General features: G+C 43.4%; 1 long non-coding RNA gene across 1 annotated transcript in view; it reads left to right on the top strand.

The window, feature by feature from the left end:
* LOC109294503 overlaps positions 1-7881 on the top strand; it is a 23367-nt gene extending 15486 nt beyond the window's left edge. Inside the window, exon 3 of the long non-coding RNA XR_002096537.1 lies at positions 7412-7881. This is a non-coding gene — a long non-coding RNA (uncharacterized LOC109294503). The remainder of the gene's footprint in view (positions 1-7411) is intronic.
* The last annotated feature ends 5264 nt before the right edge of the window (positions 7882-13145 follow it).

The raw sequence follows: 13145 nt of genomic DNA, 5'->3' as shown, positions 1-13145 counted from the left end.
GAAAATGACCCGTCCACCACCACTCTTTGGGTGCGACCCTCCAGCCAGTTGACGACCTGACTGTATAGGCGTCGACACCACAGTCTCCTAATTCTTTAATGAGGATGGGGTGAGAGACAGTGTCGAAGGCTTTCTGGACTTTAGGAAGGCCTATGTCCACCACGACACCTGCATCCAAGGCTTTTGTGACCTGGTCATAGAAGGCCACCAGGTTGGTCTGACAGGACCTGCCTCTAATGAATCCGTGGTGATTGCCCCTGAGCATAAACTCCCCTGCTGGCCCCTCGCAGATGTGCTCCTGGATAATTTTCTCAAAGAGCTTCCTTAGGACCAAGGTAAGACTAACGGGCCTATAGTTTCCTGGGTCCTCTTTCCTCCCTTTTTTGAAAATGGGGACCGCATTGGCACTTTTTCAGTTGTCAGGAACCTCACCAGAGCACCACGAGTGCTTATAAAGCTGTGCCAGGAGTCCTGCTATGACCTCTGCCAGTTCCCTAAGCACCCTGGGGCAGAGATCATCAGGATCTGCTGATTTGAACACATCTAGCCCTTCCAGAAGTTCCCTGACTATGTCCTCACTGACCCTGGGCCTGGCTGCGCCTCCCCTGGGTCTGTCCGAAATCCCAGTGGGGGAGATGTCCCTGTCCCTGCTCAGAAAAATGGAAGCAAAGAGTCTCTTAAAGAGATTAGCTTTGTCATCTGATGCTACCACCAGATTACCAAGCATGTCCTGCAGAGGCCCCACATTATTTGGCACGTTCTTTTTACCCCTATGTTTTAAAAAAGGACTTCTTTTTATCTTTGATCCGGGTTGCTAGTCCCAGTACCATCTCTGCCTTGGCCTTCCTAATAGCCCCCCTACAATCTCGAGCCAAGGAGGTATAACCCTCCTTGGTGATGGCCCCTCCCTTCCATTGGGCGTATGCCTCCTTTTTTGGCTTTGAGGCATTTGTGGATGCTTTTGGTGACCCATGGGGGCTTTTGAGTACTCTTGCCCGCTTTGTTCCGCGTGGGGATCATCATGCTTTGGGCTTGGAGGATCGTCTCCTTAAGGAATGACCACTCTTCTAGGACTCCCAACTCCCCTCCCTTCCGGGATCTTAGTGCCTCCCCGACTAATCTTCTTACCTCATTACAATCTGCCCAGAGTCATTTACCCAGTGCAGGTTTGGTTTTTTTTCCGAATCTGAGGATTTGGAAGTGTGTGATACAAATTAATCGTGCTCATGGTATCTCTCTCGGAAAATTAATTAGTTTAAAATCTGTTTTACAAATATAAAGTGAGATGTACAGACATTCAGTCAGCATCACACACTTAAAACTGGCAAATTCAAATTCCTGACACTGGTCCTGGCTCTAATCACTACTATGGACTCTTTCCTCTCACAAATCACCCCAATACAAATTATTCTACAATGCAATCAAGTTCAGATTCTGTTTTCATTTACATTGGAGTAAATCCAGAATAATTCCAATGTGCTATGTTAGTGGTGGCCAACCTTTTTGGCAAGCATGCCACAAGATAAGCCCTGCACCCTCCCTAAGTGCCATTCCCATCCCCTTTGGCCTAATCTGTTGCTCTGCTTTCTGCTCTCTGCCCTGTGCTCCCTGCCTGATCTGTTGCTCTGCTCTCTGCCCTATCTGCTGTTGTTCTCCCTGCTTCCTCCCTGATCTGCTGTTTGCTTCTGGCAGGGATGCTGTAGGGTGGCCACCCCTGTGTTACATAACTCTAGATTTACAGCAGTATGACTGAGAGAAGAATTTGGCCATACGGGGCTAATTAGTGTTATTCTAACTTGTACATCTTCCAGTGTGTTTGGCCTCATCTCAATAGTCGGATAATGAAATGGTTTTCTAAGCTGTTTCAGTGAAAGCGTTTTCTCTGGCCCGTATTACATAATCCAAATGTCATACTGCACGTCACAGAACTGGTTTAGTGTTCAGTAGTTTTAATGCAAACTTGGTTCCATTCAGGAAGATTGGATGCAGATTCAGATGCAATTCTTAGGAAACAGTTTTGCAAGCAAACCAAGATACTGTTTTGAAAGAGCCAGCTGATCTGCATCCTATAATTTCAATGTAGTAGGATTTGGATTGAATTGCTTGCTCTAAATTAAAAAAAAAAATGGTTTCTTGGGGGACCCTGCTAAAAAAAGACCTTTGAAACACCAAGAGGGCAAAGTGATGGGTCATACTGGGGAAACCAACATTATATCTTTCAGCAGTTGTCCAGTATCCTGCCAAACCTCCACTTTAGTAACATGCAGTAGTCTACCAAAGTGAGTCATACATTCTTCAATGTAATTACCACGCACTGCAAAACCAAGACTACAGCAGTCTAACCCTTTTCCTGTCTGTTCTCTTTCCTTCTACTTGCTTTTAAAATAACAGAGGCATTGCAGGAAAGCTGTGTATTACATCACAAGCACAATCCTGTTCAGAATAAACACGATACAAAAATAAATCATGAAGAAAAGTTCACAAAATTCTATCCCATTCATTCAGGCTCCTTAACAAAAAGAGATTTTTTTTTCTACAGCTTGGTACAAATTATGATGGTAAAATTGTAATAGTGGATCTGAAATATCCAGGTAAATGCTGAAAGATGGTTTCTCTTAATAGATATTTGAATTTTTAAATTAATTAAAAAGAAAAAAAGTTGCTGCTCACCAGGGCGTATTTGGATTTGCTCAAGTAGGATATTTGAAGTGAAACCATTCACAATTGGATGTATACTATTGAGTTCCCATCTCGTCTATATACATGTAGGTTCTGGAGCTAGAAAAGCCAACTTCCTGGTGTTTAAATAGTTTAAATGAAGATGGTACCCTAAAAATAATGACTCATAAAAGACTATGTTCTTCATAAATTTGCAAGCTTGTAGGGCCACTTCCTAAAGTCTTTTGTCAGTTAAACCTGCCATTGTGTTAATACTAAGATTTGAAACATTTTTCTTCACTTCTGGGATCCAGCTGTTGAGTTATTATTGAATTTTATTTAGATAATATTGGCAAATTATTCCTATATACAAACATACTACAGTGGTCATCCTTGCTAATTGCTATTGATAACAAAATACTATTAGTTCCGCATCCACAGCTTTCTTCTTTGTCTGTGTTTCATGCCTATTGACTGGGGCATAGAGTTAAGAACCTAGGCTGCTTATACACATGCTCGGGGGGTGGGGGTGTTTTAATTACAGTGGTTCCCAGAGAGCCACTCCAATTAAAACACCTCACTGTTGTGTGTACAAAGCTCCTGCAGGTTTAAAAATAGCCATGGGGAACTTTACATAAACCTCTTTTGATGAGGTTGAGATAAAGCGCCCCAGTGGCCATTTTAAAACACACAGGGGTTATACACATGCTGGAGTGCTTTAATTAGAACACAGAGAGGATACCTGATTAATTGAGTCTGCTCTGATGCGTTCTGATTAGTGTGTGAATCACCATGTGTATAGGCACCCCTAGATGCTACAATTATGGTCTTCAAGTAGTTACAATCAGCCAATAGCAAAGGTAATTATCACTGGGCTTTGCATCATTTATATGTAGTGAAAATAAACTTGTGCCCCAGAAACTGGCACATGAAGCAAGGGGGAGTTCCCGCTTTTATATAGCAAATCATAGGGGTTAGGCTTACAAGCCAACAGGCCAAAGGGAGGGAACAGGTAAAAGGTAAGAAACATCAATATGGTGGTAACATACACTTGGAAACTTAGTTCCCCCCAGCACACCTCCAGAGGTGTCCCCAAAAAAGCCTTTATTTCCTAGAGTGCTTAAACAGCAGCCTGCAGCTGCCCCCAAGTCTGAGCCCTGCTCCATCAGCCCACAGCCCTGGCTGACTGAGCCAGTGAGACTCCCGCTCCACTGCCCACTCCTCTGTGTAGGGCTGACCATGTGTCACCTGCTCACTGCTGTCTCTTCTCCCTACTCCAGCCTCAAGCTTCTTCTTCCTTTTCTCTTGGCCCCCATCCCTTGTGGGATTTGCAGTCCAAATGAACAGACATCACAGCTCTGCAGACTGCCCCTTGGTTCTTTTTGCTCTTACACACATTACATTCACATCACATTTGCTTTGGATTTTTAATGGCAGATTTGCGGAAGTAAATTCCTTATAAGAACCACTGTGACTGCATATGCTCCTTCTGTAGGGCATTGCTGGCAATCTTTCCAGAGGAAAGAGTGCAGAGAAGTTGCCATTTTAAACGTCGACATTTCTTGCACAGCTCAACAGGACTTTCCTATACTGTAATCGGAAACACTGGTATTTTCCTAAATGCCAGTTTTGCGCAGCGACTGTTGATGAACGTTGATCTTTTTAACAGCAGTCACTAAGTAATATGAGACACACAGTGTTGTGTATATCCATTTGTTTCTGGAAATTTTCCTTCCATTCAGTGATTATATTGCCCTGTTTCTATTAGTCAAGATTTCAATTAAGAGGAAGTTCTGTTCAGAGTTGAAACCCAAACTTGAAACTTCCCTGGCATGACTTGTGTATTCCCTTTCAAATCAAAGGGTTTACTCATGTATGTATAATATCAACCAGTATACCATGGGGTGCATTTTTAGTCCCATGGTTAATATATTCCAGTTATGTTGCTTGAAAATCTCCGAAGGCCATTGATTTTTCTATGTCAGTGTAGTCACTAAGCTGAATTGTACGACACATTCCCTGAAGTGCCATTTTTGTACCTTCCATAACTATGTTTAAGGGCATATACAGTGGGCACATGTTAATTCCACAGCCAATGTGAGAAGCTTGCGATTTCTGTCAACATGTTGACATAGAGTGTGTTTTAGGAACAATTGTAGGTGCTATGATTGCAGCAGCTAATGCTGAGATGCAACCAGTGTCTGTGATAATGGCATAGTTATACCTAAGTGCTGTTCTTCTGCTCAGAGGTTGAGTAATAACTTAAATGTATGAACAGTGTTGTTCCTTAGTTCATGCAGAGGTTCAAGCTATGCCAAACATAAGCCGTTGTTTTTATACATGGCATTGTGAATACCACCTCCCTGTTATTTTTATATAGTTCCACAGATATTGTGAAACTTCAGAACACAAGTCGAAAGTTTCCCTTATCTACAATCTAAATGGCACTATGTTGGGAGGAAATAACATACATGGAAGATAAAGAAGGGCTAAGATGGAGAGAACACATTGAGATGACAGTCATGTGAGAAGTCACTGCATTAAGTAGTTATTCCATCTGAGTTTATGTGAATTGTTTTGAATCTACACATAAGAAGGAGCTGCTGAGAAGAGTCTTAAAATAGAGGGCCATGGCAGGGTAGGTTGGATAAGGCAGGATGTTCCAGGCATAGTAACAGTGGAAGGAAACTCTAGTATGCTTATAATAGTTGCCTTGAGGATGGCAGATCATTTTAAGTGCTATATTATTTAGGTTTTGTTAATTAAAGTTCAATGTAATTATAGATGAACCCTTTCTACGCTGCAGAAGTGTTCATGTAAAGTGCTAGGGATGCTGACCCTGGTCCAGGACAATACTTACATGGTTCTATTAGCGTCCATAGAGCAAGTCACATGCTTAAACTTAAGCATGGGCTAAATTGATTTTTTGTTCTGGTGCCTGTGTTCCTCACCTTCCAGGTTCTGATTCTAAAGAGTGGCCAAAGTTTTTGCATCACATGGTAGCCTCCAAGTGCCACATGCTTTTTAAATGTATTACCTCTGAGCACATTTGCTTTCATGTTATGATTTCAGATGAAATAAATGAAGATGATGTATGAAAAATGGAAATACCTATCCATAGGAAAAAAGTGCCCAGCTCAGGGAGAATTTTTACAATGCACCTTATTGATCCAATCATCCAGTATAAAATAAATAGGGTTATCACGGTTTGCGGCAATGAGGCCTTGGAGGTGGTTTCAGTATGGAGATTATCAACACCTCATAGCCTCAGAACATTCCTTGGGAGTAGATGAAGAATACTGCATCAAACAGGCTGACGCACAAGTATACTAAAGTTATGTAAAAAAGAATCCTAATAGTATTGTTGGCTCAGATAAAGTTACTGCCTAGGCCTAGGCACAATTGCTATTTTTTGTATCATGAAGTAAATTTTAAATGTTTCTCTAAATATCCAGTGACATCACTGACTCTGAACAAGCCATTGTCTGCCATGTTTGGGAATGTTTGAGTTCACCAAGAAGAATTTGGAATGATTGGTCCAGAATCTCTTAGGGGACTCCTGAAGATACTGTTCTTCAGCATAAGAGTTTTACTGTCCTCTTATTACCCTGACTCTATGTGCACTGGGATTTTGTTCTAAAACCTGGCCCCGTGGAAATCCCTATACTATTGGGATTTTACCTATCCAGAATATCAGGGAGATAGGGCCAAAAAAAATTCTTTCCCTTTGTACTCATAAAGAGGGAGTGCATCTACACATGCAATTAATGTCACACCATAAATTCTAGTGCTGTTTGAACTGGAGGAAACTGCTCCTGGGCACAGCATCCACATATGCACCCAGGAAAGCAGCAGTTTGAGCCAGAGTAGAGCAGGTCCCTGGCTGGCAGGGCATGCAGAGAGGCAGGACACAGTTCAAAACTTTATTAAGCAGTCTGTGTTCCCACAGCCGGATGGATACATGCCTGTCACATCTTGAGGAAGGCTTCAGTGCCAGTGGCAATGTCCTCCTCAGCAATGGGGGGCAGCAACGTGTAGCGCTGCCACAGGTAGCCCTCAAGACAGTGGCAGAGGTTACAGGGCAGCACAGGCTTGCCCCACACATGCCAAACCAGGAGTGCAGGTGTGCCTGGGGCACCAGGAAGATCAGGACCAACAGGGCATAGTGGCTTGGTTACCTCTCAGCCTGCACAAACAATTCATTATGCACCTCCTGGGGCACATGCAGCAGGGGCATGCTTGGGGCACAGCGGCAGCATGGGACGGAACTGGCCCGGGGTGTCTCCCTGGAGTGGTCCTCAGTGGGGAGGGTGGGGTACAGCCAGCCCCTCACCCCAATTGCCTGGGAGCCCCATGCACCCTGAGCCCAGGAACCATGGGCTGTGTGGCAGCAGAGCAGAGTGGTTGGCCTGCAGGAGGCTGGGGAAGGTAGCAGGATCTGGAGCAGTAGCAACAAGTATTGCCAGGAGCCTGGTCTGTTGAACCCTGGGAAGGGGGTGGGGGAGGCAAGCTGCCTGTGGCCAGCACCCAGAGGCCCACTGGCCCCAGGGGAGCAAGTGGGGATGGGAGGCTCAGCTGGCAGCCACCTGAGCCCAGCAGGCCTGGCCGGCCAGACTTACCCTGGTTCCTGGGCACCTGTGCACAGCTGACCCCCGAGCTGAGACAGGGCAGCGCACAGCCCCTTGTGCAGAACATCTTATCTCTGACGGTTGCAAACTCTCACAAAAGGCTTCCCAGTCTCTTGCCTCTGTAGGGCCAGCATCTGGACACAGGAATGACACCACAGGCCCCAGCAGGGATGTGGGCTCTAGGTCACCACCACCCAGTGCTGGGACCCACTGCATGTTCCAGCCTTGCCAGCAGTGGACTCAAGATCAGACCCTCATGCTCCAACAGCTGGTAGCAGTAGTGGAGGAGCAGGAGGCACGGGCGCAGGCCTAACGGGAAGAGGACATTACCTAGGAGACTGCCTGGGGAAGACACATGGGACTGGGCACAGCGGGAGCACTGGGTCATGATGAAAGCCCTGGAGTGGAAGTGGATTGAGCTGCTCAGGCAGCAAGTGGCCATCCAGGGCTGGGCAGTAGAGGCCATGCACCATGACTGCTTGACTCTGGACATTGGGCCTGGTGGTTTTGTGTGTGCCCTGCACTGCCTGGTCCCTGTCTCTGGCCCTACAGGGCTGCTGGCAGCTGCCCGCCACCCCGCAGAAGGCCCCTGGCCTGGTCCCCAACCTGGGTCCCCTGCCACCTGCCTGGGCCTGGCCACATTGCTTGCCTTGACACCATGCACGTGAGGACTCAGAGGTGCCAGGCATGGCACTGAGAGGGGATGCTGGCCCTGTACTTGGGCAGCCAGAGCAGGAGCTGCCCGCCCTTGGGAAGCACCGTCTGCCATTGATGCAGAACAGTCCTGCCACCCACTGTGGTTGCCCCACAGGGGAATGGCCTGAGGCTTGAGTGCTGGCTGCCTACCCCTAGACTCTGCCCCCTATGCACCCCCACCCCATGGCCCCTTGCTCTGGGACTCACAGAGACTGAGAGTCTTGTAAATAGATTTGACACTGGGGAGAGGGATTTTTATTGTTGGTAGTTGGGGAGGGTGGTGGAGGGGCTTGGTTTGTTGGGGAACGAAGTGGGAGGAGGCTGTATTGGTTGAGAGGGGAAGGGGGAGGGAGCTCTGTGTGTTGGCTAGGGAGGGGCAAGAGGGCTTACACTTCAGTGTGCCGCCTCTGCCCAGGCCTCCCTGAACAACTCTCCCTAGGCCTTGCAAATGTTGTGCAGCACATAGACTGTTACCTTGACCTGGGGGAGTTTTCTCTCAGCCACTTTGAGGTGTGTCGTGAGGGACCTCCAGTGGCCTTTGATGCGGCCAAAGGTGCACTTGATGAGGGTGTGGGTCCACCCGAGGCACCAATTAAAATGCAATGGATGTGTTTTAAAGATGGCTGCCAAGTGCTGGCAGCTGGGGCTAGAGGCTGGAGCTCCCCTCATTCACCGCAGGGGAGCATGACAGGGCTGGAGGAACCTGGCACTAAGTTTAGTGCCAGATCCTTGAATGTGTAGACACCTTCCAAAAATCGCTTACTGCACATTAAATTTAGTTGCAACTAATTGCACATGTAGACGCACCCAGTAAAGCGCACATGTAGATGCACCCAGGGTATCTGAATGGTCTCTTCATATTACAACTCTGTACATGATGTGTTACTTATTTTTAAAAGGAAAAAATATGTTTAATTTTTAAGTAATATCTGGGGCAGGAAGGGATGCAGGACAGAAATCATTATTGAACAGGAAAAAAACTGGTGCCTAGAAGCTTGTGTCTTTCACTAACAGTTGGTCATAAGTTAGCATTCTTGATCTCTATGTGTGACACCAGACTCCCTCATCATACAACTCTCAGTTGATCTGATTTTCAATCTTAGAATCCACTCAGCAGGCAATTGGCTAGGTTTGGGGTGGAGAAATAGAAGCATTGATGGGCTTGGGAGTAGCTAGGCCCTGAATTTCACAGTCAGTGAGGCAGGAAATTATATCAAGACAGAACTGACTGTATGTAAGAAGGAAAAGAGGAAAATGCGAGGAATCTGGGAGTCTACTCCTAAAAAAGCCCCTCACAACTAGTTTTGTTTCCAAGATGAAGCCTCAGAGGTCAAGCACAGGACACGTTATGAATGGCCAGAACAGATAGAGGCAGATCTAGGATTTTGAAAAGCGGGGTGCAGATGATGTGGCACATCATCGCATATAACACAACACATTTTTCTCCAGTTAAAGCGAAACTAGGAAGTTTAAAAAAATACAATGAACTAGGGGGAAAAAAAATCAAACTAGTTAAAAGGTGTTGCATATTTAGTCCCATATTTATTATAGTTAAATGTATGTCTCTCATTTAGATTGATAAAACAAAATGTAGTCCTCTTGAGCATCTTGACAGTGCCTTACCCATATTTAAAGCTCACTGAAAATTTCTGACACAAAATGCTTCATCCCTGTATGCTTGCTCAATGAAGTACAAATGTCTGACAGGACAGTACTGATTTCTTTGACATTTTCATAAGACATGATTAAAAAACTGAATTTATCCAAGTGAAAGTCAATCCAAACATTTTATTTTGACTTTTCTGTTTCAAATTAGAATGGGCAAAATGAGCAAAACCTAATACTTACATTGAAATGCAAATGTTTTGATAAAGTTGAAACATTTCTAAATAAATTCACCTGGCAAAAAATCTCTGAGCTTTTGACTTACTATCTTGACGTGTGATGAAGCCCAATTTTGTAACTGCCAAATTTGCTCGTGGATGGGGTTTTGATTTTTGGCCTGTTATAGTCCTATTAGCACGTATTCAGTCCCATATGTATATTCATTGACAAGAGTCACTAGGTATTGGTGTTGGGCTGGGTACACTTTGATTGGTGTAAGTGATCAGGAACCGGTTTGTAACAAACAGAAGTCCGGCATACATAGACTGGTGTTTAAAAATAAAAAAATCTGATCTAAGATTTGCTCCCCCACCACGCGAATGTGTGTTCTGTTCCCTACCGATCTAAACCACACTGCTTACAGAAAACCACGTAACTTAGACGGATTCCACCTTGGACTTTTTGAATGTCTGTACCTAGCCTGGGTGATTTCCTGGCTTTTTGTATTGCACAGTTTGCTTATTAATTCTGTGCCTCACACACGTACCGTTCCCCTAATTTATTCCAGAAACATGTCAGAAAGTTTTCATACTTCATAGACTGGCCTTCACTGCAGTTTTGGTAACACTTTTTCGGTGACAGATGATACTCACAAGGGTGCAAAGCCAGTTATATTTACACTCTCCTAGAAGGTTTAGTGCAGTTGTCACAACTTGTCAATGGTCAGAGCTGAACAGGTCTCAGACAGTATAATGATACATTTCTTTTATGGTACCTGGCATATTTGGAAAGGAGCTGACTGGTTGTGAAGTAAGCACTTAGAAAAGAAAAAGCAGCTATTTTCTTTTTGTTCATGAGCAAATACTTTATTTTACAATCTTCTCGGTCGTCTTCTTCATTCCAACACTGATTACAATAAAGTGAATTAAGTTCCTAGTTTTGTGCATATTTTTTTCTTTTCCCTTCACACTAACATTCCACAGCTCTAACTTTGAAAAAGTTACAAAGCAGCAGTGTCATAGCAACATTTTATTTTCTCTTCAAAAGCTCTCTTTTCCAAAACTGAACGACTGAAAAGTTAGATTGGAAAAAAAAGGGAAAGGGTGGGGGAACAAAGAGAAGAAAGAAAGTGAGATCAACCCAACAACTTTGAACATTGTTTATTTTATTGCAAATAGTGGCATCATTCCAAAATTTAAAAAAAGCTCCAAATTTGGTAACTGCAAAAATTCAAACAATTTCCAAGGACACTTTGGAAAAATATAAGAAGAAAATATTCCTTCATGGAATCCTAGAAAATTGAATTGAATTTTTGTAGTTTTCTGCAAAAGTGTTTTTATTCACCTCTGCATGATATAAAATTAATATACCCATCACAAACCATCAGTTACCTTATATATCAATCACTCACCAAATATAAGATGGCGGGCTAGAAGAAGAGAAATGAGCAAATATTTTAAAATCCTGGAGATCTGTATGGTTTGTTTTCTTAAAACTTTCAACCAAACTAAGAAGTTGATTGTATAAATTATGAATTAAAGGTTATTTCTTATATCCAATATTTTGGCATTTTCAAATTCAGAAAAATACCTTTGCCATCCAATTTTATTCATAATTTTTCTCAAAAAACAAAAGATTGTCAATGACGTTTAGGCTTCGAGTAAGTCATTTTTGTAATCAAAACTTAGGCTTTTAACTCACTATGTTATTCTTTAAAACTACTTAAATTTCATTCTTCAAATATGAGTTCCCATGAAATCCAAATTTATGTTTCTTTTCCCATCTTAGACATTACATTTGCTGTTTAAAGCATATAACCATTTCTTTTCTAACTCCTCCATTAGTGCTAAATAAATTACAAGGGGCTTGGAGATGAAAGACCGTGTCAGCAATTAAAGGCAGATCATGTTTAACTTGTCCAATTTACTCCATCAAAGCAGGGAAAGTAGTCACTACATTTTTACCCTGTAAGCTCCTCTTTAATAGATAAAAATAATCTGGCCCCAAATTATTGCCTAGCTCTTCTGTTTGACACTAAAGTACAATGTTTTCTTAGTTACAGAATGCTGGATTGTTAGCTGAAACACTTAAATCCAGTCTATCTTTGTTTCCGCTTTTCTTCACCAAAAAAATAAAGAAACAAAAGCCAACAACCGCCCCCTCCAAACCCATCTTCGAGTTTATTTGATGACTCCCTCAAGTCTGTTAACCTTTAAAATGATACCATTTAATTTTTCATCCGTTTTTCAAATCACATTATTTTGCATATATTTCATATTCTAGAGGAGTGCCAGACCTGAGAATTGAACTCAGGGGCGCTTGTGTACCATATCTGAGATCTCTCAATTGTTTGTGTTGCTGAGACCTTTTATACAGGAAAACTGTCCCCAGAAAAGACCCCGCCAATTATAAATGCCTTGCTCAAAAATAAGACTGGAACAAATCTTGAACTATTCAGTGTCACCGAGTAAATACACCTACCAATTATATATAATAACCAAATTGTGGCACATCATTACCACTTCCACTGCCACCCCCACACACAGATGCATGCCAGTAACTTCTCAAAGGGGGTAAACACTTAGCAGGTTCCTGTACAGTGAAAGGCATTCATCACTGAAAAACTAAGGGATAGATTGCACCAGTCTTACTCCCCTTTACACAGTCCTTTCGCTCTTTGAGCAGTAGTACTGACATCATTTGGACTGCTCGACTAGGCCGTTACTCAGCATGAATAAGGTCAGCAGTAATGAGAGAGCTTAATTTTCAGCAAATGAAGTCTACTTGCCCCTTCAATGAGTGGAGTGAGTCTTCCTTGGGCATAAGACTTAAGTCTGCAGCTGAAGAACAAATAGTACATTTACTGAAGAAATGCTTAAGAACTAGTAAAAGCAGTATTCACTGGGGCAATAAAACAACAAAACACAAAATAAACCCACTACCACCACCCCCGGCCTCAAGTCAATAAATAGCTCCTAGCATTGCCAGGCAACAGGCGCTGATCTTTTGCTCACCCTAACTAATATTGACAAATGGTTGGAGCCAAAAAGCCAGTTATCAAACCCTCAAGATTTCATAAGGTCACTTCTGGGTGGGAAAGAGATGAGGGAAGGGTGAGTTAGAGGAACTGTGGAGTAGCAGCAGCACTGCAGAGAAAAACACACACACAGTTTTAAAATAATTTTCCCTCTTCTTCTCTACTCTTCTGGTCAGCCAGAGCTAGCGTTGCGGCTTGTGGAAGGAACTTTAAACTATCTTGGGTTTTGGTAACTTATAAAACCTCCATTGAAGGGATGTTGGCTGAAAAGAGCAGAATGGCAATTTTGCTGACTGAAAACC

Source organism: Gavialis gangeticus, unplaced genomic scaffold (genome assembly GCF_001723915.1).
Source record: "Gavialis gangeticus isolate Ggan-Ray unplaced genomic scaffold, GavGan_comp1, whole genome shotgun sequence".
NCBI lineage: Eukaryota > Metazoa > Chordata > Crocodylia > Gavialidae > Gavialis > Gavialis gangeticus.
Note: the sequence above shows the minus strand (reverse complement) of the source record. Positions and strands in the feature narration are given on the sequence as shown.